We start from the raw sequence: 26,166 nt of genomic DNA, 5'->3' as shown, positions 1-26,166 counted from the left end.
GTGCATGTTCAGTGGGAGCGACTCCCATGCACCCAGTGCTGTAATAAAGGGAATACCTGCTTGACATAACCCATTGGCATATCAAGTTACTCGTTTTCTCAGCTTCAACATGGACCTAGAAGTATCTTCCAAAGAATACCCCGCAAGTCATCTGCGAGACTTTTTCCCTCTCACACAATGTTAAAAAGCAACTTGAAAAAAAATTTGGCTGCAAGTGTTGTTCAGTTGCATCAGTGCCACTATGACTTCTCCTCTTCATGTGAATAGAAGTAAGTATTTCTTTCATTATCTTTGTGTAAGTTTGTTCAGTCTCTCAGAAGATCAATACACCAATTTAAAACTCTGCAGCAAAACTCACCTCTGATACCTACCTAATTATAAGCTATTCTCGGTGCTTCATGTGTGGCAGGTATCTGATAAACACAATCTTCAGTACTCTTTGAAGCCCAAAGCCATAATAAAATGGGATGATTTTCAAAAGAAATCAGCCTCTTATTGACAGCTCTCGAGTGCAGCACATTAAAAATCAAAATGTTGTTAAACGATTTTCTTCTCCAATCTTTGAATGATTTTTTTAATGTACTATTTTTAACAGAAATTAAAAAGAAAAAAGAGAGAGAAAGATCTGTGGAGTATGTGATTTACTGATCCACTTCCTACTTGCTATTAAAGTAGTTCAGAGAATTCTGCTAAGTGGTGCTTTGTCACCTGGGTGCAAACATTGACCAAGACCATGCATAGAGATTTATTTGTGTAACTACCTTACTTTGTAGTTTCAATTTGTTCATCAGGCTGAAGTTGATTCAGTAATATTATTGCTTTGTTCAAATAGGAGGATATAGACTGGAAAGACATATTGAGGAAGGAATTAAAAGTAATGAAAAGCTCCGCAGTTCCAGATTATTAGCCAAGAAAGTAGATGAAGTGACTTGACACGTCAGTGAGTTATGTCAAGCAGATATTACCTTTATTACAGTGCTGGGCACACGGGGGATCACTCCACCAAACATGCACAACAAAGGAAGAAATGACTACATATTTAAAGGCACAGCATATACATATTCATTACATTCCAAGAAAACAGGCCGAAATTCCAAGAAATAATTAACATATTGTCCCACCCTCCTGAGAATACATGGTAGGGGTCTCTGTTGGTCATGGGATGAAAGCTAGTAATCATTCTCACTGTGAATTTATACAGAATTCAGATTACCAAATTTCCAGATTTCTGGAATAGCCAGAAACCAGCTCTCACTGGTGCTGCGTTGAACTGAGGCATTTATTTTGCAATTTTATCTTCACCAATAGGACATCTATTCTACTTTCTTATCTCCACATGACAGCAAGTTCAACAGCCTCTTCCACATTCTGTTCTTGAGCTCACATTTCTGCAAGCCTCCTGTCTTTTAGCTTATATCTGCTCAAGTCTGTTCTCAGAGTATGGAAAAGCTGTTCTCGCAATACATCACAATAAATATCGCTATTGCTCTGCTACAGGATTTTTTTGAATGTTCTTTTTGCTTGTAGGAATAGTGCTTTATAGGACCCCAAAATGTAGTGGGAGCTTGGAAGAATATATTTTAAGGATTTAGAGCTCAGGACAGTATATTTCTATATGATTTCAAGTAACTGCACACAATGGAGCGGTTATTCTGAGGAAAACAAAGAAAGCTGGAGAGAGTGGAGATGGGAAAACAAACAGAATCATAGGAGAGTTTTCTAAATGCAAGAAAAGACAGATAGACCTGCCTTACAGTTTGTTTTCTTTGTGTCTACTTGTCAATCTGTATTTGTTTTTTATGCTTGTTCCTTCCAGCCAGTCTATTTAAACTTCATTTTCATTACCAAGGGCATCTACAGTTCTCGCAGCAGTAATTCTTATAAAACCATAATTTTCATTCTGATTTTCAAATGGCATCAGAATAAGAGAAAGCTCTAGATTTCTTGGGCACTGTTCATTACCCAATCTGCTGTCCCTTTTTTTACAACTAATAGACATAACAGATAGACATAACATACAGTCCAGTGAAGGGCCATAAAGATAATAAAGGCCTGGATCATCTCCCCTGTGAGGAAGGGCTGAGTGACCTGGGTCTGTTCAGCCTTGAGAAAAGAAGACTCAGAGGGAATCTGATTAATGTTTGTAAGTATCTTAAATGTGGGAGTCAAGGAGACATGGCCAACCTCTCTTCAGAGGTCTGTGGGGACAGGGCAAGGGAAAACAGCCATAAACTTGAGCATAGGAAGTTCCACACCAATACGTGAAGGAACACATACTTCAAATATTGATGTGGAACTTCTTCACAGTGAGGGTGACAGAGCGCTGGAACAGGCTGCCTGGAGAGGTTGTGGATTCTCCTTCTCTGGAGATATTCAAGACCCGTCTGGATGCCTACCTGTGTAGCCTGCTGTAGGGAGCCTTCTTTGCAGGGGGGCTGGACTCGTTGATCTCTGGATGTCCCTTTCAGCTCCAATTCTGTGATTTTGTAATTCTGTGATAATCCGAGAAGTGCCATTTTGTCACCTTATTTTTCTGTGTCAGAGAACTCAAATAGCTATGATTATGTAACTACATTATAATCCCTTATGAATTTCTGGGATGAAGCCAGTTTGTTAATAAGAAGCTTAGACTCGCAGAGGGTTGAAGCAATCAGTATAAAAATGATGTCTCTACCAACCCCATCTGAAGATCATTCATCACTGAAGAACTCTGTGGATAAAAAAAAAAAAGCTCAGAAGAGACATTACATTTTCTTCCTTGGGTATTCGCCGTCTGTTCTTTGATAGCAAAAATAAGATGAGAAAGATGCTCCACAAAAACATGTAATTTAACAAGCTCGTTTCTACAGGGAAGTAAAAAAAAAAAAAAAAGAGTCCATCACTCTCCTGGCAAAATTATTTAGTAGGGTAGCCTTTCAGCCTGGCTGATAAGATGCTTTTTCAAATGAGTTATGAACCTATCTACATTTCTACAGATGTAGTTTGCAATTTTTTTTTTGTTAATTTTTCCTGGTTGTATTTTCATGTTTTGTTTTAAAATCTCTTCCCTCTGACATCAAATCTATTTGTCAGCTTAAATTTACTTTCTGTTCTTGTGAGACTTGTAATGCCGTGACTTCTGCTAGATAGTATTCAGATTTGACAGGACCTCTCACCCTTGTGAATGTTATAAGTGGCGTCTGAGATCCCATCTGGACCCCATTTTTTGATTGCTAGCTTATATGAAAATTTATTTTTAAAGTTTTCTTGAATTTTAAGCATCCAGCTGTAAACTGACAGTGTTTCTTTTCTTATTCACTTTCTAAACTAGTGACCGAGTATGTACATAATATTTCTCTGGAACTCAGGAGTATTTCTGTGTTTAGCCCTCAAACTGAGTGGTCAAAACCCAGCCATTTCATAAACACTGCTGAACAAGACCTACTATCTATCACAAGATGATTGCACATTCTTATTACAAATACAGAGCACAGTAGTCAAAATCTTTTCCACTGTTCCTTGGCATCAGTAACAGTAATTCCTGTAATTCCAGCCAGGTGCACTGAGTAGACATTGTACTTCAAATACAGTAATATTTCTCATTTTTACTTTTTCTATTCATTTCTTCTTATTGGCCTAGAATTTCTTACGATTTTAGGTACAGGTGGGCTTCACATTCATTTTTATATTACGTACAGAGCTCTAGGTGCCCTGAAGGAGCCCAATGGCCCTGACCAGCTCCAGATGGACCCACACTCAGCTTGTGGGCTTCTCATAAGCTCAGACAAGGGCACCTAGCTATATTAGGTGTTTGATCTTTGCCAGAGGTGTCCATCTTCAAAAATATTTCTTGTGTGGACCCCCCAGACCTGTCCAGAGCTGACCCTGCCTAGATCTGTGGGTCTGTATATGTGGAGCAGACCCATCTCCTTGCTCATAGATAGTTAGATGCTCTGCTGCTCAAGATGGTGATACTGCTTTTATTTCTGTTAATTATATCTAGACCTTATATTTCTACTATATTAAATGTATGTACCTTAAATTACTGATCCTCCTTTCAAAAGGAGTTGTGGGATTGTAGCAACAGCTTCACTTCTGTTACCTTTCTAGTCTCCCCTCTATTACAGTGTTTATAGTTTTGACAATAGCTTTCTGTCAGTGCTGTTATAGATAAAAACACTGAATTTTCCTTTATGTTATTGGAGGTCTTTTTTACAGAAGATACCCACATAAACAGAAATACTGAAATCCTACTGACAGCAAAACAAAACAAAACAAAAACCAAAATGATTTAAATGCCACCCCATTTCTTACGAGAGATATTTTTTTAGGTATCTTCTGTTCTTATCATTCTCTTTAAATGCTCTGTCAAATTTCATCTTAGTATAGTTTAATTTTCTGCTCAAAGTAAGAAGCAGAGTAATCTGTGTATGCTTACTATCACACCCACATTAGGAAAGACAGTGCCAGGTCTATACACAGAAGTATCTCTCTCCTCATTGGTCACTGAAGAAAAGCTGTAAAATAAGCCAACATAGTATTCTAGCTTCCAGCAATCTCTGTTTCTGCACTTCCTGAACTAGGAGTTGTTGCAACATGGAATGTATTTAATACTTCTGGGTCTCTCTACCATTCACTTCCCTAACTGATGCTTGGCCTACTTGTACTCTGACATCCTAAGCTTCTTGCAGCAGTGAGCCTTATATGGTAAATCTGCTTTCTAAAGGATAACTTTAATCAATCTTTCTTTTCTCCTACAGGATACTGTAGAACTATGTCATAACCTTTCCAGATGTCCTTTCTTCAAGACAAGAGGTCTTATCTGTTTAATTTCACTTTAGACTGAAATTGTTCCACAACTCTGAACGTCTCTGCTGTACTCTTTCGTTATAAATATAAGATTTTGATGTAGAATCATCAGATCTGAATCCACAATTTAAGATGCAGATGTAACCAGAATATATGTGGCAGTGTACTTGTTTTGTCTTCTGGTATTTTGCTCTTAATTTGCACATTTTTATTTTTACTTTTCTCCAGAGTGATAATAGCCAGCTCAGGAGGCACTGATGCATTTTTGGAGCTAAAATTATCTCCTTAAAATGGAAGCCAAACTAAAACGATAGCTGAAAAGAAGACTTAGTTAGGGGGCTATTGGACATAGGAGTGTTAGGTTGATGATTGGACTCTATAATGTTAAATGTCTCTTCCACCCTATATGATTTTATGAATGCAATGGAAGCTTCTACAAACTTCATAATATCACAAGCAAAATGTCTGTTTTCACTCTGTTTTCTAATGTGTGCTATTATACTTGTAGAACTAGGAATTATTACACAGACTACAGGTTATCATGAATAATTCCCTGATGTTACAACTCCTGTTGTGAAAAATACAATTGTTTAACAATACAGATAGCAAAAGTGTGTACTGCTTGCCTGTCATTAAATATTTGAGCTAATTTCTAGAATACTAGGGAAAACATGTTCAGATATGCCATTTTTTTTAAAGAATGTTCAATATTAAATGATCTCCTTATATGACAATACTGAGAGGTCATGTTCCTTCTCAAATCCCAAAAATATATTTAATGCAGCAAAAATTATGTTTCAGAATGTATGGGTAATACCTTTTATAAATGCTTTCTTTCTGTGGGCAATTTTGCTGTGCACCAAAATGTGAGCTGGTGGAGAAGACAGACGTCCGCAGACATTTTTGTATGTATATTTAGTTTTCTCTTTCAAAGGAATTTTTTCCATTGTCAAGGTTGGTCAATAGGTGTTGCTAAATCATCCTACTGGTATTATAGATCTATAAAGTTCCATCTACCACTTAATGGTGCTTTGTTTTCACAGACCTTGTAGCAAACTTCTCAGTTCACAGAACCGAGAAAAAGATCACATATAGGAGATTAAATGATACCGTCTTGGAGAGAGAATGTTAGTTCAGTAAGGTTTGCAACAAAATGGTGATAACAACTGTGGAACTGGAGGAGGCGGTCTTTCTGTAACTTTGTTAGGACTGAAATAAAAGACTAAGAGAGCAATAGAAAATTAGTGTATGTTAAAAAAAAAAAATCTTAGTAATTTACTGTGATGCTTCAATAAGCAGACATACTAACAGGGAAGGTAGGCATAAAGAAAATTAAAAATATTGAGTAACAACTCTGGTACTAACGCAAAATCTCCACTTGGAACAGTCGTCCATAATTAACTATTTCCCTGAATAACAATTTCAGATGTCTGAGTACACCTTCAGACAAAGTCTTCTCACATACAGAATTCATCAGAAATACTACTACTCATACTAAAAAAAAGATTCAGTGTCAACTTAATTTCTGTTGCTAGTTGATATTATTCAATGAAAAATTTTAGAAAGGTGTTAGAATTTGATTTACAAGGCAAGCAAATTTAGGATTTGAGAATATGGAATGTACATGCTCAAAGATATGGAGATACCGTGAATTAAAGCTCTTGAGACATCGTGAGAGCTCAGCAGAAAAAAATGAATTCTTGACTTGTGTAAATTTTCCTGTTGTCTTTAACGACAGAAACTGTGGCAGTCCATACAATGTGATAATCTGATCATGTAGAGTTAAATATACTTGGAAACTAACATTGTAGGAAATGTAATCAGCGTAGTTTTTGGTAATACCATTGTACTCAGGAACAAGGTTTTAAGTGAAGTTTCAGGTGTGAATGGAGACCGTATTTCTAAAGAAACTCTAGGTGTGGAATATTTAGTGAAACTTGTTAATGTCATGCCCCAGCTACTACATGCCACAGAACAATTTTGAGTTATATGAATTAATATTAAACACCAAACTTTATAAGAAACACAACCTGTTTTTTAAGCAGATGAAACATAAAGCTCACATAGCGAAGGATTGCTTTTTTGCTAGCATTAGCATTTCAGTCTTGCATCAAACATCAAACAGCAGCTCTTCTACTGCACTTCTTGTCTAGTGTAATGATTTGTCCTAGATAATAAATTTGAGCTGAGGAACCCTCATAGGGAACTACTCATTAAAATACACAATGGTTTCACAGCACCTTACCCCACTGTTTACCTCACTTGAACACAGGAAATTCAACAAAGATAAAAAGTGAACTTTTGATTAACCTCTGAAAGAAAATACCTCATAGCATTTCAGCTCTCTTCCAATTTTCTCTATCAAGACAGGTGTATTAAATTAAGTCAATTCCTATAACTGGCTAGATATGACTTTTGAATTTTATTAGAGAAGATATTTGAAAAGTGCATTTTTCAGTACATCCTTTTATAAACCAGCATCTGTATATCATATATACAGCTATAAAGAATTAATAACACAAATCTGTTTTTGTCTGCGGAAAGCAAGTAGTGTATGTAATGTTTTTACTGATTGCTGCATGCTCAACAATTTAATCAGCCCAAGTTAGCAAATACTCTGTAAGGTAATCAAAAGATTTTTTTCACGTATAGTAACAAGATAATTTACACGATTTAAGAGCTGTTAACACAGTATATGATTCTGCATAATTTTACCATTCAAAGTGATATATTGCCATGTCTTGTGTACATTGTTCTTAATGCATCCCACCCCATATGGATTTTGCAACTTTTAATAAGCATCTTCTCTCTCTTTTTCAGTTCCTAAATCTTGGAGTTGATATATCAGTGGCTGAAAAACTGCATGTCATGTGACTTTAGCATTTCTTAGTACCTTTAACTATAACAGAAACAATAGATTTACTAGTCCTACTTGTATTTCAAACTGTTTTCTTAGTAGTCAGGCCTAATTTTACATGGAACTATGAGTTTGCTGTTGGTCTAGAAGTGGAAACATGTATCTTCTTTCATAAAGAGGTTTTATTCAGCCTTTGTATTGCGATCACCTACTTCTGGATATTATGAATAAACACAGAATAAGTAGGGAGGTCTACAGAATGAAGATAAGTTGTCCTTTCCATCAAACTTTAACGTTCAGAATTCTCCCCATCACCAGATTGTCTCCTTTGCAAGCAATAAATATTTTATTTATGTCCATGGGCTAAGGGATGTACAATCAAATACATTTTTATTGCCCTTGCCAGTAACACCAAGCAAAAATGCCTGGTAGGCTTTAGTCTGGGTCTGGGTTTGCTCTGTTACTGAGTAATGAAAAAATGTATTCATTCTGAATCCAGGTCATTTTTCTACAGCTTCCAGTGCTGACTATCACACTCTATTGGTGACTGAAATGTTTTTGATTTCTCAAGCACTTGTACTTAACGTGACCATTTAAAATTTACAGCTGTGGTTTAGTCCAATGTGTTTTCCTGCTTTCTGAGTCCTCTCCATAATTCAAGTAAACATGCTGCAACTCTAAATAAATATCTGACATGGACTGTCTTTCTATTTCCTATAGGTACTTCTAAAAATATATTCATTACTTCCAAAGTGTGTGTCTCATAGTGGAGAAGTCACATGATGCCTGCTTTCTCGTGACCATATGTTACTAAGATCTACATTTTAGATCTGTCTGAAGCCAAATCAAATCTCACTCTTCACTTCATGAAGACACACGGGGCCATGCTTTTGGTCTTCCAGACTTGAATCAAGCTATTAGTCTCAGGTGTGAGGAAGCTCTACCACTTTCTAATGAGTATGGTCATCTGCTCTCAACCTGGGGTCACCATAGCCTTTACTGTAGATGCGAACTGACTAGGGTTGGTTAAGGACCCATTTAGGTGGTGCTTAAATAAGAGGCTAGCAGAACAGCTAATGGAGATGCTCAACAGATACAGCATTTTGTGCAGCAGGGAGCCTCATCAAAATCTGTACAAGTGTGAACAGTCTTATGAGGTGTGGCTAAATGTCACAGGGAACTTTCTCCAGCAGATGCTGGAGTAGATTCCTATTCCAGAGATTCAGCTTGAGGGATGGAGTCTTCCAAATCCCAAGCTGCAGGGAGCTCCTGAGTCCTCTCTATGATGTAGATGAGTCCTCTCTATTCTATCTCTATGATAGAATGTCGTGGGTTGAACAGGACCACAATGATCATCTAGTTTCAACTCCCCCTGCTATGTGCAGGGCCACCAATCACTAGACCAGGCTGCCCAGAGCCACATCCAGCCTGGCCTTGAATGCCTCCAGGGATGGGGCATCCACAACCTCCTCGGGCAACCTGTTCCAGTGTGTCACCACCCTCTGAGTGAAAAACTTCCTCCTAATATCTAACCTAAACCTCCCCTGTCTCAGGTTAAAACCATTACCCCTTGTCCTATCACTATCAGCCCATGAAAACAGTCGTTCCCCCTCCTGTTTATACGCTCCCTTCAAATACTGGAAAGCCACAGTGAGGTCTCCCCAGAGCCTTCTCTTCTCCAAGATAAGCAAGCCCAGTTCCCTCAACCTTTTTTCAGAGGAGAGGTGCTCCAGCCCTCTGATCATCTCTGGATGGCCCTCTCTGGACTCATTCCAAGAGCTCCATGACTTTCTTTGTGCTGGAGGCCCCAGGGCTGGACGCAGTACTGCAGATGGGGCCTCACGAGAACTGAGTAGAGGGGGACAATCGCCTCCCGCCTCCCTGCTGGCCACTCCTCTTTTAATGCAGCCCAGAACAGAGTTGGCTTTCCAAGTAGGCTGCAAGCACACACTGCTGGCTCATGTCCAGCTTCTCATCCACCAGGACCCCCAAGTCCTTCTCTGCAGGGCTGCTCTCAAGGAGATCTTCCCCCAGTTTTTATGAATACCTGGGATTGCCCTGGCCCAAGTGCAGTACCTTGCACTTGGCCTTATTGAACCTCATTAGGTTCTCATGCACCCACTTCTCCAGCCTGTCCAGGTCCTTCTGGATGGCTTCCCTTCTCTCCAGTGCATTGACTGCACCACTCAGCTTGGTGTCATCTGCAAACTCGCTGAGGGCGTTCTCAATTCCATTGTCTCTGTCACTGATAAAGATGTTGAAGAGCACCGGTCCCAAGACAGACCCTTGGGGGATAGCACTTGTGACTGGCCTCCACCCAGATATAGAACCACTGATCACAGCCCTTTGGCTGCGTCCAGCCAACCAGTTCTTAATCCACTGAACCGTCCATCCTTCAAATCCATACCTCTCTCATATAGAGAGAAGGATGTGGTGAGGGACCATGTCAAATGTTTTGTGGACGTCCAGGTAGATGACATCCATTACCATTCCCCTGTCCACTGATGCTGTCACTCCATCATAGGAGGTCACCAGATTGGTCAGGCAAGATCTGCCCTTGGTGAAGCCATGCTGGCTGTCTCGAATCACCTCTTTGTCTCGTATGTGCCTCAACATGGTAACAAGGAGGATCTGCTCCATGATCTTCCCACGCACAGAGGTGAGGCTCACCAGCCTGTAGCTCCCCCCAGGTCTTCCTTTCTCCTTTTCTTAAAAAATCAGTATGGACATGTAGCTAACTGTAGCAAATTCTTGGTACAATTATTTAATATGGATACAAAATAATCATTAAACACTCACTCCTCTGGGATATGCTTCTCTCTTTCTCATTTGTGATAAGATCATGACTATATACAAAATATGGAAAATATGGCTGAGTACAATTTTAATCATAATGTGTTCCCCAGGGGTGAGTGCTAGGGCTTGTCCTCTTCAGTATCTTTACTGATGACCCGGATGAGGGCATTGAGTGCACCCTCAGTTAGTTTGCAGATGACACCAAGATGGCTGAAAGTGTCAATCTGCCTGGTGGTAGCAAGGCCCTACAGAGGGATCTGGATAGGCTGGATAGCTGGGCTGAAGCCAATGGGATGCGATTCAACAAGACCAAATGCAGGTCCTGCCCTTTGGCCACAACAACCCCAGGCAACGCTACAGGCTTGCAGCAGAGTGTCTGGAAAACACTGTAGAGGAAATGGACCTGGGGGTATTGATTGATGCTAGACTGAACATGAGCCACCCAGGTGGCCAAGAAGGCTAATGGCATCCTGGCCTGTATCAGAAATAGTGTTGCCAGCAGGAACAGGGAAGTAATTGTGCCCCTGTACTCAGCACTGGTGAGGCCGCAGGTTGAGTACTGTGTCCAGTTTTGGGCCCCTCACTGTAAGAAAGACATTGAGGCCCTGGAGTGTGTTCAGAGAACGGCAACAAAGCTGGTGAGGGGTCTGGAGCACAGGCCTTATGAAGGGACAGCTGAAGGAGCTGGGATTGTTCAGTGTGGAGAAGAAGAAGCTCAGGGGAGACCTTATTGCTGTCTATAACTACCTGAAGGGATTGTAGTGAGCTGGGGGTTGGCCTCTTCTCTCGTGTGATGAGTGATAGGACTAGAGGGAATGGCTTCAAGCTGCACCAGGGAAGATTCAGGCTGGACGTTAGGAAATACTACTTCTCTGAAAGAGTGGCCAGGCACTGGAATGGGCTGCCCAGGGAGGTGGTGGATTCACCGACCCTGGAGGTGTTCAAGGAATGTTTGGACGTTGTGTTGAGGGACATGGTTTAGCGAGAACTATTGGTGGTAGGTGGATGGTTGGACTGGATGATCCTGTGGGTCTTTTCCAACTTAGCGATTCTATGATTCTATGTTAGATTATATTCATCTGAAACTGTTTCCACCAAAAAAAAAAAAAAAAAAAAAAAAAAAAAAAAAATCCCCGTCCCTCTTCCCTACCCACTGCTGATTTTTTATGCCTTCAAAATGATTCATTATGATCCTCCTCTCTTTAGCTTTAAATAGTTTGACACTTCCAATATGTATCCATTTTTTCCTTTTCAAGCAATGGTATTTGGCTCTCAAAGCTGAACACATTTTTTCACAAAAATATTGAACAAAATTGGAAGGAGCTGCACGTTACTAAGATTATCCGAGCTCTCTTTTCTTCCTCTTCATGGTTTCACAGGTATTTATTTGAGTTCCAAAAAAGTTCTGAAAGGGACACATTTTCTGCTGTGGCATGACCAAAAATACCACCTTAGCCCTCAGCTACAGTTGTGAATAGCAAGTACTGAGCTTTGAGTCTGTTGCTTTTCCAAGTAATAGATCTGCCTGGGTAACATGCTTCACTGGAATAAATCCTTAGCCTGCTGAAAGCACTACTGGTTGTCAGACTGTGGCCAAAACCTCTCTTCTGCCAGATGCCTTGGCATTTGGCACTCCTGCACAATCATTTCATCCCATTTCTCCATCATCAGCTCTGCCCAGGCACTTTGCTCACTTCTTCTCAGTCAGCTAAGTGCCATTGCTAGTCCAGTGAGAAACTCGCTGTCACACCAGCCATTCAGGTGCATGTACATCATCTGATCACAATCTCTCTGAAGTGCAGCAGCTTCAAAACCATACTGCATAAGAGGCCTAGTGCAACTTCTCTAGACAGCCACTGTTAATAAAATTCTTTTGTGGGACACTTTCTCAACGTCTCAGTTCTAGGCAGGTACTTGAAAATCCACAGCATGAGACATGACCCCTTATCTCTAGGCATATCCAACTGACTGTTCATGCAAGTTAAATGTCAACAGAGCTCCTAAAGAATTGCAGCAAAGCAACAGAACACATCAGAACAAAGATGGAAAAAGTGCACGGGAAGGTGAAATTATATGGTTGAGCTGTAGAGAGAAGAAGTTTATTTCATTCAAAATTAGATTTAGTCATGGGTTTAGTCCTTAGCTTATTTTTATGGCCTTCTGTCCAGCTCTTTCTTCCACACACTCTCTTTCAGTCCTGTAATTCTTTTCATTCATTTCAAATTTGAAAGAATCTCCTGGTTCCTTCCTACTAATACTGCTTTATATATCAATACATGTTTCACACACTGTTTTTGGCTCTCTGCTTATTTTTCTGTGTATATTTTCTCTATTAGGATTTTGGAATAGCTATGATAAAGCACTGAAGAGGCAGGTTAATTGTCATTACTGAGTATCCAGCTGTGAATAGCCCTGTACTAAAGGAGCTATTGCCACATAAATCTGCACGCATCCCCTACACAGCTGATGATTCCTGTGGCCCCCATAGCCAGTTATATGAACTAATCAAATAATAGCCTTTGGAATGCTATGGATACGTTTCTCCTCACAAACGTATTTTCCAAAGGATTTTTTTTTTTTCTGAGAATATTCTAAATCACAGTATACTTTAATAATAGTTTTATACTATTTTTCAATAATTCCAATGTTTCTTACAGGTCATGCAGTATAGGATGAATGGATGTACAGCTCTCCTCTGCCTAATATGTCAGTATACTATGTGTTTCACCCAAATGTAATGCACTGGATTAAGTTAAACTAGAAAAGTCTCTAGATTAACAGTATTAACTGTTAAATTATGTATATTGACTGATTTGTTTTTCTTTAAGATTTTTTTTACTTGTATTCAAGTAATTAACAGATTATAAAGATAATTATAATAGCTTGGTAAAATTAGAGTTAGTGTTGAACATTACGACAGTAAGAGTCAGTACCGATACAAATTAGAAGTTGCAAGTTGCAGTGACCTGTGTCTAGAACTGGCTTAAATATACATTAAGCATAACTAATCTGAGTTGCCTCATAATTGACCTTGCTTTGTTAGTGCTGTGCAGGCATTGATATAAGAGCAAGCAGGTAAATCCATGTGACAAGAATTAAATTGATCAAATCTCTGGGCTGCTTAATGCATATCTTCTAATGAACTATAGCTATGTAACTTACAAGCTGAGTAGTAATACTCTTTCTATTTCTTTCTGTGTCTGGAGCATAAAATCTTCCATTAGATGGCTCTATAATGATGACTAGCCATTTAAGCTTTCTGATCCTAATTTGCATGATGACCTTACATGTATTGACAAGCTTGATATTCAAAAGCTCTTGAATAAGGTCACTGTACATCTCCTGAAACCTTACTTTTTTTTTTCTATAGCAATAAACATGCAACATTGGCAGAATATTAATTCTAAAAACACAGAAATACTGAGAACCTCCTCCCTGCTTTAGAATCATAATGTGGAAACTGAATTCCAAAACTACCACCACAGAGCATGCAGACAAAAATCTGCTGAAATCATAATACTGAAGCTCCTGGATATGTCAGGGCAGTAGGTTTGTCCAGACTGAGGGCTTCAGTTATGCAGTATCTTTGCAGTATTTTCTGAAGACTTACAAATGTGAGTTGGAGGGAAAGAACAGGTCCTACCAAGTGTTACCTGTACACAACTGTTAGGAAACCAGCCAGCGCTGTCTGTCCCCATGAGTACAGCAGCTGATTGTCACTTAGAGCTGCGAAGGGAATTAAACTTCATGAGACCCCTGTCTCTTTACAAAGGGAGAAAGACTTTTCAGAACCTCATTTTTTCCCCAGCTTTACCAGGATGAGATATACCATCCAGGCAGCCAAGAAAGAAAATGGCTACACTGTCACTAGTTTCTCCCCTCCCTCTCCCTCCTAGCTCTGTAGCAGAGATACCATAAAGTTGCAGTTTGAATAAGGGCGTAAGGAAACAACCCATAGAATTTATGAGAATGTACAGACAGATAAACAAAACAAATGACCACGTGCAAGTTCTGCAACTCTCAAATGAGTTGACTGGTTGTTTTTTTTTAGGTTTACATCTACATTGCAGGGCTGCACAGAACTTAAGAAAGGAGTGATCTGGAAGTTAAGCAGGTTCATCACAGAGAAGACCACAAGAGATTACAGTGTTTACTCCATTCCACCATTTCCCCATTAGCCACAATTTCTTTGGGAGATAAACTATCTCTTAGAATGATAAATTAAGGGACTCCAAGGAACTGCAAAGTCAATTCAAGCATCTCTTCTTCTAATTAAGCTCATTTACATTCTCTGTTGAATTTAACTTCCAGCATTTTGAGTCATCACATGAAAGGGGATTGAAACTGCCCTCACAAGACTTTTCCACTTATACCAGCTTGTAATAAAATTCTTTAATCTGATTATGTATTTCAGTATATCATCAGCATCATTGCTTCTACATAAGCTCTGATTTTGCATATGTCTAGTGACTATTAAGATAGTACTGTGACACCAGAAACCTCAGGATCATTCAATTAAATGACAAAAGCCATGTGACTGCTTTCAGAACTGGCATGTCAGCAGCAGAAATCCAATATATCAGAACATCATCAAAGAAAATTTATGATTCTTATGTCCATTTTTGAACAATCCTACTTTAACAAAAAAGATTCTCCACCTCTGTATTCCCTGGAGTGTATATGTATGACTTTAAATAGGAGGATCATCTTAGTTTATACTGACAATTTAATTTTCTCACATTTTTTTTCTAACAGAAATTAAAACTATGGGGAACTTAAAAAAAATTGAGAATAAGAAGAACAAACTGTCCAGTATACTTTCGAGACATCCAGCTTTAAAAAATTCATATTTTAAAATATGAATTTATAAGAAGTGATTTTTTTTTTCCAATAGTTTTATTGTCTGATTAAAGTCTCTTTGCTCCCAGAAGGAAAAAAAGTGTAATTTGGGATGCTGTTTTTGTTGTTTTTACAAACGAGAAAAGTGGAAGTAAAACATTTTAGAGGCTACTTCTATAGTCAAACCACCAAAAAATGCTCATTATTTGAGAAAAATTGGGAGGTCTGCTATTAAGAACAGGATATTTTCTAATAAGAATTAGTTTAAAAAATCTATAAGCAGCGTAGTCCATAAAACTTCATGATTTATTTTTATAGAAAGCAGCTAAAGTTCATGAAAGTGTTCCCATAAATCATTTCTGCAGTGTTTTGGAGGTTGGCTAGTACGACATGGTGTTCACTTTTCACTTCAGCTATTATTTTGTAAATTAGATCTGCCCAGCTATTTTGATAATACTAATAGTCTTAATATCACTGTTTCACAATTGAAGACATAGAGCATGCACAAGACTCTGATCTGTTTTGAGGGAGAGCACTTCATTTGGCAATGTATAGATTGACTATTCCATCAGTCCTACAGTCTGTAAAATCAGTCTTACAGTAAAATCTTGTTTAAATTTATGTAAACAAAGTGATCACTGCTACACAATAGAGGTCAAACATAAGCATTTTAAGTTTAGAATACTATAGAATATTTATCTGTTATATTCTTGAGTTAGGCACACTTAAATTACTGAAGCACAAGGGAGGTGACCATCCCAAATTTTGGGGTGGTGGATTACACAAACTTTCTGGACTAGTTTTGACATAATATTTGGCTACTATCATATTCAGTAGTGAGCTAGTTATTTTTAAAATCTTACGCAGGCTGCAGGGATTCAACATTCATTTAGGAAAATAAAAAGTCACAACCCAGCACATTTGTTCCCTACAATAGGTAGTATCTGAATTTACTGCAGCAGACCTCTTACATTTACTACATCCCAGCATTTATTTTTACTAATATCTTTTTTCCTTTTCCTTTTCCTTTTCCTTTTCCTTTTCCTTTTCCTTTTCCTTTTCCTTTTCCTTTTCCTTTCCCTTTCCCTTTCCCTTCCCCTTCCCCTCCCCCTTCCCTTTCCCCTTCCCCTCCCCCTTCGCCTTCCCCTTCCCTTTCCCCTTCCCCTTCCCCTTCCCCTTCCCCTTCCCCTTCCCCTTCCCCTTCCCCTTCCCCTTCCCCTTCCCCTTCCCCTTCCCCTTCCCCTTCCCCTTTCCCTTTTTTTCCTGGCAGCAAGCTGTAACATTATTGCTTTATATTCCTAGTCAGTGTTAACCCAACTATAAAACAAATTATATGAGAGCTATTTTAGAAACACTGAAGAGGCAAAATGATGGAGTAGAAAATATAATAAAATATCCCCCTTTTAATAATGAAAATCAGACTTTGTAGAAAGAAAAATTACTTTGCTAGAGTAAAATCATTCTTAAGAAAAGAAAAGGAAATGATTGAATTCTGAAATGCTAAATAAGCTGTAAAACTTTATCACTCTGTATTTAAACTTCTTATTCTCTGACAAGAAATTTACTTTCTCTCTGGAAGAAAGAAGAGCCAGAAAAAGCCATGTGTCTCTGTAAGAAAGCCTCAATGAAAGATATTCAGGAAGTGAAATGGTAATTTCCTGTTTACTGCTCTCCCACCCTCCCCCCTTCTGTTTCTGGGAGAACAATTACTATCTTTTAAATAGACAGTAGTACAAGATGTCAGATTTCAACTCTGAAACATTTTGCAGAGTTTGCAGTTAGATATTATCAGATAATGGAGGAAAAAAATGGCTTTATTTCTGAAACTTCTAGTCTACCTACACCATGCAGCAAGGTAATTGAAATGACAGAAAGATGCACAGAAGCTGTGTTTCCATGACTGCAGTGAAACCAAAGATACTGTTTTACAGACATCTGAACCATGTAGTTAAGCAAGATGCAGTAGAGAACAAATAACCAAAGGACAAACTAACTACAGCGTTGTTATTAACTTTGCACGTGTATTTGTTTTGAAGTCATATGTGACCAGAGCTGATTTACTCTGTAAACATAAACCTCAGTAAAACTGGTGACAATTCAAGAGTAATCCTGAACTGCAGAATTCATGTGAACCAGAAACACAGAATAAGCAAACTTGCCTCCCCAACTGATGGCAACTTTTATAGCTACAAAGAACAGGTAGTTAGTTCATTCTATTCATAATAACTGAGCACTGTATGGGTTAAAAATCATTCAGAGTCAGATATCTTCTGCTCTGCTGCCTTTTTAAGCATTTCTTTAAGAAGAAGCACTAAGAAGTGCCTGAACAAAGACTCGCCTTAAAATGGATTTTAGTAGCTCCCTTTAGGATTTGGCATTGCATTTAATGAACTGGTGGTTTTGCTCCTTGTTGATAAGATAGCAATGTGGTCAGATGAGAGCACTGGAAGCTAAAAGACCAGGTTGTTCATTAAACGCAAATGAGTGCACTGATCACCAAATTATCATCTGGTAGTGTGAATTAAGTATCTTACCTTTATTGCTATTGGCAATAAACATTTCCTTGTGGCTATTAAGGGAAGTGAGCATCTTCTCTCTCTCTCTTTTTTTTTTTTTTTTTTTTTAAACCGTTAAACTGGTTGGCAGTGTTCCTAACACTCTTTACCCAAGGAGGCTAGGAACAGTTCTGTCGTTTCTTTCTGGTAGCCAGCAAGAAACTCATCACAGATGGCCACTCTCTTGAATGTATAGTATTAGCTATGCTTGTCTGCAAGAACAAAAAGCACACTCTAGTTCTTCACATGCATACCCAGGACACAAGTGCCACCAGCCTAAGGAAACTGAAAATCAGGTTAGAAAAGAAACATTCAAAATCCACTGCATTGAGAAGACCTTATGGGGCTCTGTCTCAGTTCATGATACATTCCTCCCTGTGCCGAGCATTTTATGTTTCTGTAGCTAGTGCATTGCTCCAACTGACATATTTTATTAGGCTACCAAATGGCTGGAACTGATGAACTGGAAAAAATATTCACTTGTTTAGCTAATTCACAAAGCATCATAAAGAACAACACTGTAGGATAAAAATTTATGCACTCAGGAAAGCAGAGAATGACATACCAATATTTTGATTCCAAATGCCTCTAGGTAATTTAGGAAAGACATGGCACTGTTATTTGGAGAAGCATAAGATTTTGCAGGGGGGATATTTTATAGTCTAGTATTCTTACAGAAAGAGCAGTTGGACATGCTGGAATAATGGGGAACATAACGAAAACAGGAATTCAAATGAATATTTTTTTTCTTTAAGTCTTGGTAAGAATTAAAGCTGATGTTCTCCATATAGATTCTGTTGCTATGGAAGAGGGGTGAAGAACACCTGTGCATTTGCTTTACTTGATCTTTACTTTGTGGTGAAGATTAGTATTTTAATATTGTGATAGTGACTTTCCAGACTGGAGGGGAAGAATTTTTTGTTAACATAGAGTGACCTAGTTCATAGGGTGTGTTTGGTAGAATATACAGGAAGTATAACATAGCTACCTTGGAGAGACATCCATCAACACAAGAAAACACAAGGGAACACAAGGAAAATTCTGAGGTGAAAATGAAGTTACAGCACTTGCTGGTCTACCAGAAGGAAGCTGAAATACCAAGGAATGAGGACTTTTCTAGGACTGGCATGCTGTAGATGTGCTCATAGACAACAAGTTCTGCCTGTGCACTTGGCTGAGCCACACAGATCTTTCAGACAAATGCAGTACAGATTGCTGTATACAATTCTATCCCACAGCAGGAAACTTTCTAGGACCACACCTGTAATGTAGGTAATTAACAGTCCGAGTCTGTTCAAACAGCATTGTCTGCCAACCTAGATTCAGGTACAACCAGTATTATCCCAAAAGTCAGCTTGACAGTGCCAAAACTCATTGTTTAATCTAGATTATTTGCCTGTAAATGGTAGCATATAAATCTGGTAATTGCCTTTACCAGCAGCCCCTGCCAGGTGGTACATTTCTGTCCTTTCCAAAACCAGCCTATTTTAGTTTACCTAATTTTATTTACTTACAATCCTACCACAAGATTCTTTAATCATTAGCTCTGTCCTTGCAGAGGTTGGACTTTATTCTGCCTGGAATTTCTTCTGCATCCCATCTAATCTAAAGACGACAGCCTCTTATGTTCTGAACCCCATATTCCACCCTTATAAACATAGGGGGACAGAACTGGTAGTACATCTGTAAAAACAAACCTGATAGCATTACTTAAAGCCGGTTTTAACCTATCTCAGTAGCTTCTTGCTGGAGTATAGACAGGTCATTTACAACTGTACCTCCTTTTCTAGATTTGGTATCAGTAGAGCTGTGCTGATGTAGATGAGCTGAAAACCAGCTTGCTAACAACACAACTTATTTATTGTGAGCAACATAGAGTAAAAGGGAGCTTTAAAAAAAATGCTTGAAAGTAACTGCTCTTATTACCGTGTGTCTGGCTTTGTTCTGTAAAACAGATAAAGAATAAATCTATATATTCTATCTGGGATTTGTTAGGTGATGCAGTGCCTGGAAGAAAGTAGAGTAGAGGCAGCTAGTGAAATGTGCTTAGGCAAAGGTGGGAAAGCACGGGGGGAGTTCCATATGTAGCTCTCTCTTTCGATTTCATCTGTGTGATTTTCTCCTTGGGTTGTGAGCTACCCTGTGAGGATGCAAACTCTCTATATGTTAGTGCAGGAAGCTTACCTATTGCACATGAGGTTCTGGACTATGAACTGATTAAATGTCACACTTGATTGCTCATTGGCATTATGAGGGCTTAATTCTATCGTGTACTAAGAGCAGAAGGAGTTAGCTGTGTTGTGTAGCAACAAACTATACCAAGTAGAGCTGATAGGACCTCTGAGAATCAAGGATCAAATACTCAAATAGTTGTGGAGAGTTACAGATATACTTCCTTAGATCACACTTGTGCAAGGGTATTTATGCAACAAAATGGGTTTGTTAAATTTGCTGAATTTCTGAGACACCTCATATTGGAAAAATGGGACAATAATATCTTGACAGGTCTAAGATATTGTAAATCTTCTATAAGAGTTCTCCGCATCACTGAAGAAGAGAAGACTCCTTTTGCTCACAGTCTGCAAGCAGATCTATTCCCTACAACAGATCAAAATCTGTATATGTGCACTGGAAAAATTCAGTCCAGGTTACACCTAGGCAACTCTTCTGACCTGCTTATTCCAGACACTGGTTATCCAATGAGTCTGTTCATGTGTATGTCCTGTAGCTGGCAAACACAATAGCATCTCTATAATTCACTGAAATGTAGCGAGAGAATACTGGAAAGATATTCTTACATCCTCAGTATATTAGTTTGTAGGCTCACATGTCCACACGTTAATGGGAAACATTATTCTTCATGCTCTGGCAAATAGCATTAAGATTATTTGTCTCAGAACATAATGGTCTTTTCTACATATCCAAATATCTGACCGTTTTTTTCAAATCATCTGAATAGATCATACTCCCTCCTGTACCCCAGGAAATTCTATGTACTCCAGTAGCAGCTACAAGATGCAAGAAGAAAAGGAAGATTTGTTTGAATGTGCTAACTGCTCTCAAAGCCTTGGATTTCAAAATGGTATGTTTTGACTGATTTCAGAGATATAGCATCGAAACTGTGTAGACATTTTTCTAAAGCATGACATAAAATGCAGTCAGGTAAGAAGTTTGGAGTACAGTTATGAACCTTGTAGCAATTTTTTTTTTTTTTTAACTTGTGGAAATGTAGATAATCTTGGGCCATGACAAAAGAATTTATTACTCCTATTAACTTTCACACATTGTCACTCTGTAGCTTCATGTTGCATTTGTTCTACTGAGCTGCTACTACGTGGTCAATAAACACAATATTTGTTGTATCCAGACAAAGCAGTGGACCTGATTCTCTCTGAGCCAGGAAAACACAGCTAAAATATCCTTGCCATGTAATTTGCCTTCCTCCACAGAAACCTTCTTTTCCAATCCGCTCCACTGCCACTGACATCATCTGTTCCTGGCAGCTGTGGATACCGCAGTGGTAAATGCTGCATCTGATGGCTTATTCCTGTTTTTTTCAGTCCATCAGTGTCAAGTCTGAAAGCACAATGACATGCAGCTCTCTTTGGGCATCCAATCAGCCTGAAATGGTGTGTTCGTGAAACAAACATAACTCTTCAAGGCCTGGAAAGACAGGAACATACATAGGTTGTCATCAACCAATGTATTTTCCTGCAAGTATGATACCATCTATCAGTGTGCTAGTTTCTCTGAGAGCTAGGTTTTAAAAGTTATGGTAAAGTCATTTTGAAAACAAGATTACTTAGGTCAATTTGTCTCTCTTTTCGATAATATGATATTTATTTTTTAAATCTGCATCACTATTCTAATAGCATAAGCTGATTTAATTTCCCTAGAAACTGTGGAAAAAGGTATGCAGATGAGTTATTCAAACCAGATTAAGGTTCCTTCTTGTATGGAAAGTCTCACTGCACATAACAATGAAAAGGAAAGCTTTTTTTCATTGGACTGTTAAGAAGTCTTTTATGTTGTAAGGATATTTTGCCAATGACATCTTTCTTCTGATTCTCAGTTACGAACAAACTGTAGAGAGAATGCTGAGCATTTAATGAGCTACTGAAGGGATCCATACCAAACCAACTCTTACTTCAAGGCTGCTTCGATCCACTCCAGGAGAAAACATGTGAATACAAGGACAGGAATTAAGCTGCGGTTTGCGCTGTCTGACAATCTCTGCCTCAACCTCATTCCTGTGAGTAGGTGTGTAGAAAGACAGTACAGAGTCCTTTACTGGCCCCTGGTTCCCTTACAAAATGTAGCTGAGACTGCTACAACTGAAATGGAAATGAGGAGCTCCTACTTCTATTACACAACTAATATTTTTCCATAGGAGATTTCCTTTCTTCTATTTTCCATCCTCTGTCTGAGAAGTACAGAGCAGCATCCCTGGATGCCTGCAGTGTGACTCTGAGGTATCTGAGAACAGCAGTTAGATCTTGTCTTGGAAACTTCTAATTGGAGTGAGAATATGTCAGAAAAACAATCCCTGTACAATGCAAGAGTCCTCCATCTTCAAAGCTGATAAGCAAATCTGGGACTTTTATTCCTTTCCTACTACAAAATCAACATCAAAAACTTGTATGGATTAGATGTGTTGACCTGTGCATTGAACAGCCACTGTATATTTCCTGCAGCAGGTCAGCTGACAAAAGAAAAAGAAACCTTTTTTAAAAAATTGTATGCACAATGGAATTCCCAGATTTCCAGCAGATTTCCAAGCTCTTGGGAGAAGCATGCACCTCAATATGCTATACTGGTTATGTTCAGAATGTTAGTTCTCTGATTACAGCCCCTTATTTCACTGCTTTATTATTCATGAGACAGCAGAGTGGATGTGATGACAAACCTCATCTGTACTGCTTGACAAGAGAGTGAGTACGGCAGGATCCAAGCTATTCGAACCAGCCCATGTGGAAAGGGGCAGCATGAGTAATCTCAGCTAAAGAAAGCCTTTAGACTGGCTGGAGCAGCCAGTGAGAGAGAGATGGTGGCCAAATAACTTACTGAGAAAAAGCAGTGATAATAAATAATTTCTTTTTTTCTGTAGGGGGGCTGTAGCACGTGGGGCCCAGGTACAGTAGGGGTTGAGAATTATTTTCAGATCTCCTTGATTTAACCCTAAGGCAAAAGTCACTTTACTGCACTGCAGAAGCATGTTGGTGTGGTTTTGGCTCCTAACATCTCAGATCTGTAGAGGTCACTTTCCATATCTTAATACGCTGGTGGCTGTGAGTAAACACAGGGCTGCTGCTGCTGTGCTCCCTCACAGCTCTCACTGAGCCATACCTATCCCACTTGATAAATCATCACAGGTTTTCTGTTATGCTAGCTTTTGCTCTCAAGTTATCTTAAAATATACCTACTTCACATGTCAAAATTCTCAGATCAGTCTGGACAAAACTGTAGCAAAACAATCATACTGAGCAGGAGCGTACCAGGGCACGCCCAATGGCACAGTCAGGCTTGTCTGTAACAGAAACAGTGAGGTCCATTGAAAAGGCCTCCGTCAGAGCTGATTGGGATCAGATAGTCCTGTCAATGTAATTCTTGTTCTCCTGTGCTGGGTATTTCTCTCTAACCTTGGTGGTTAAGAGGGAAAATTGCCTTTAATGAGTTTTGGATTGTGTCTACAGGCTTTAGCTTTTGAGGCCTGGTGTGAGAGAAAAACTATTTGTTGTTTATTCCACATGAAAAGTCAAAGGTATAAGGTCCTGCCAGTCTGAAAAACAAAGCTTAATATGCAGAAATGATTAAGTGATTGTAAATTGTAGACATTATGAAGCATTAACTTTATCACTGCTTACAGTCTGTTATTATCTGCCACTTGCATGGACATGTGAGTAATTTCAGCTCTCTGTTTGTTAATGTCATGGCACTTAACTGGACAGGTTGTTGTTCTCCTTCTTTATGAAGTCAATGCCTAAAATGTTCCTTTCTTTAACAGCAGATGTATCAAATCATGATTTTTGGCTTTTTCTCAACTGTTCTTGCAGTAACATTCCCCAGGTAATCAGCAAGAAAATAGTAGTGTTTCAGACTTGAAAGAAGATAAGGACCATGCTCCAATTAGATGCTTATTAGTTTTACTCTTTGAAGACTTACTGACTACAAATAATTCAGTGTGCCCCCTCTTGCTTAGACTGGCCTGACATAGAGGGTTATTTTCTAGCAGAAGGTGTCATACAATCATAGAATCATACAGTTGCTCAGGTTGGAAAGGACCTTAAAGATCATCAAGTTCAACCTCAGTCTGACCACATTACACTATCTCTAACAACCCTCCACTAAATCATGTCCCTGAACACCACATCCAAAGGGTTCTTAACCACATCCAGGGATGACTCAACCACCACCCTGGGGAGCCTATTCCAGTGCTTAACAACCCTTTCTGTGAAGAAGTTTTTCCTCATATCCAACCTAAACATACTTTGGTGCAACTTGAGTCTACTTCCCTTCATTTCATGAGGAGATCTAGCTGTGTTTTACTAGCTCCTGGGAGATATTTCCTTTTGAATCACTGTTCTGTTTTTTAAGAGACTGGACTATCACTACATATGGCAATATCATGATAATCATATCATTTCCATACCTGCTGTCTCCTTCTGTAAAACACTGAATGGCATTGCTGTGTCTAAAATGAAACATTCTTTTCCAATCCTTTCTCTTTATGGCACATCATGGAAGGAAGATTGAAAGATGTCCAACTGGTCATGGAAAAAAGACACAGAGCTTGCAACCCCATCTCCACCACACTGTTTTTGCTGGGTCACCAATGGAGTGGTTGCCACAAGCCTGTTCATACTAACACAGTGCTCACCAACAAGCCCTTTAGAGGAAAGACTTCAAGAGAAGCAAAGAGTGATTTTCTTGGCTATCTAGAAGCACCTTCTCATCTTATTATGAAAGATTAAGGGATCATACTGTAATTAAAACCAGAGTGAGGTGTTTTGGTGTCTGAAGAACATGCTCTTTCCTGCTGTACCTAGTTCTATGGTTCACATAAACAAGAAAACTTTGTCTAATGTCTCCATACAGATTTCATACATTTCACATGTGCACATGGAATAGGCAAGGTTTCTCATTTACAACACACTACTGCATGCTCCTGTTACTGATGTGTGGCTCCAGTTCCTGTATAGTATCCTATCCTGAAAAAACCTAAGTAGTGTCAGGTCAGGTTAATGACAGAAACATGAGTAGTATTGTATCACTTTTTTACACAGAAAAGCAGACATTTGTCAGCTCTGCCAGCTCCCATGGAGCTTCACATGGAGATTTACTGCAGCAAATACCATCTACTGTGGTGCTATCCAGTTAGAGTCTAAAATATTCTTTTCAAGAAGGGATCCTTTTTGGCACATATGCTAGTAGTCTCTCAGGCCAGTCAAATACCAAAAGAAATTTTCCAGTGCAGAATAGGAGCCAGGATGGCACACTGGTCTAGTTTAAGAAGAAACAAATAGGACAGCATAAAGAGAGACAGCTAGAACAATGCTTTTGCTCAAACTGCTGTGGTAGCAATCATTGTAAAACCTAGCAAGTAGTTGAAGAGACAACTCTCTTGTTTATCTGACATATATAATTTGTCATTTTGACAGGACAATAACTATGAGGCAATACATTGTGGCATTTTTTATTATAAAACTTAACTCCCCTGCCAAACAGAATTTCTACTGTGACTCTTGGCTGTATCTTAAAATAAAGATGGGTTGTCATGATTTTGTTTTTGAAGTACTTAGAATGTCAGTTCCTAGGAAAATTTGTGAAAATGAACATTTGTATGTGATAGAAGAAAGAGAAACATATGAATAGCATCTCACTAGATGGAAATGTATTGTAGTGAGAATGAAACCAAGTACTTATATGAGGTAGAGTTGTCTTGCTAAAATCTGTAAGTCATTAATTTAAAAAAAAGTCTTTTTTTCAAGATTAAGAGGAGCAGCAGAACAATTTTTGGAAGTTTTGCAATACAATCATAATATTTTACAGAGCTCAACACCAAATCTAACTGTAAAAATATTTTCTCCTTTAAAATATTTAATAAATTAATCTATTGAAATAATTTTACTCCCAATTTTAAGAAAGAAAGAAAGGAAGACCTGGGGGGAGCTACAGGCTGGTGAGCCTCACCTCTGTGCGTGGGAAGATCATGGAGCAGATCCTCCTTGTTACCATGTTGAGGCACATACGAGACAAAGAGGTGATTCGAGACAGCCAGCATGGCTTCACCAAGGGCAGATCTTGCCTGACCAATCTGGTGACCTCCTATGA

General features: G+C 38.8%; 1 long non-coding RNA gene across 1 annotated transcript; it reads left to right on the top strand.

The window, feature by feature from the left end:
- Positions 1–26,166, top strand: LOC121108574. Its single transcript, XR_005843201.2, has 3 exons — positions 1–269; positions 20,795–20,917; positions 21,908–26,166. It is a non-coding gene; the product is annotated as an uncharacterized LOC121108574 (long non-coding RNA).

The sequence above is a fragment of the Gallus gallus genome, chromosome Z (assembly GCF_016699485.2).
Source record: "Gallus gallus isolate bGalGal1 chromosome Z, bGalGal1.mat.broiler.GRCg7b, whole genome shotgun sequence".
NCBI classification, from domain to species: Eukaryota; Metazoa; Chordata; class Aves; order Galliformes; family Phasianidae; genus Gallus; species Gallus gallus.
This window is presented reverse-complemented; position numbering and strand designations above follow the sequence as displayed.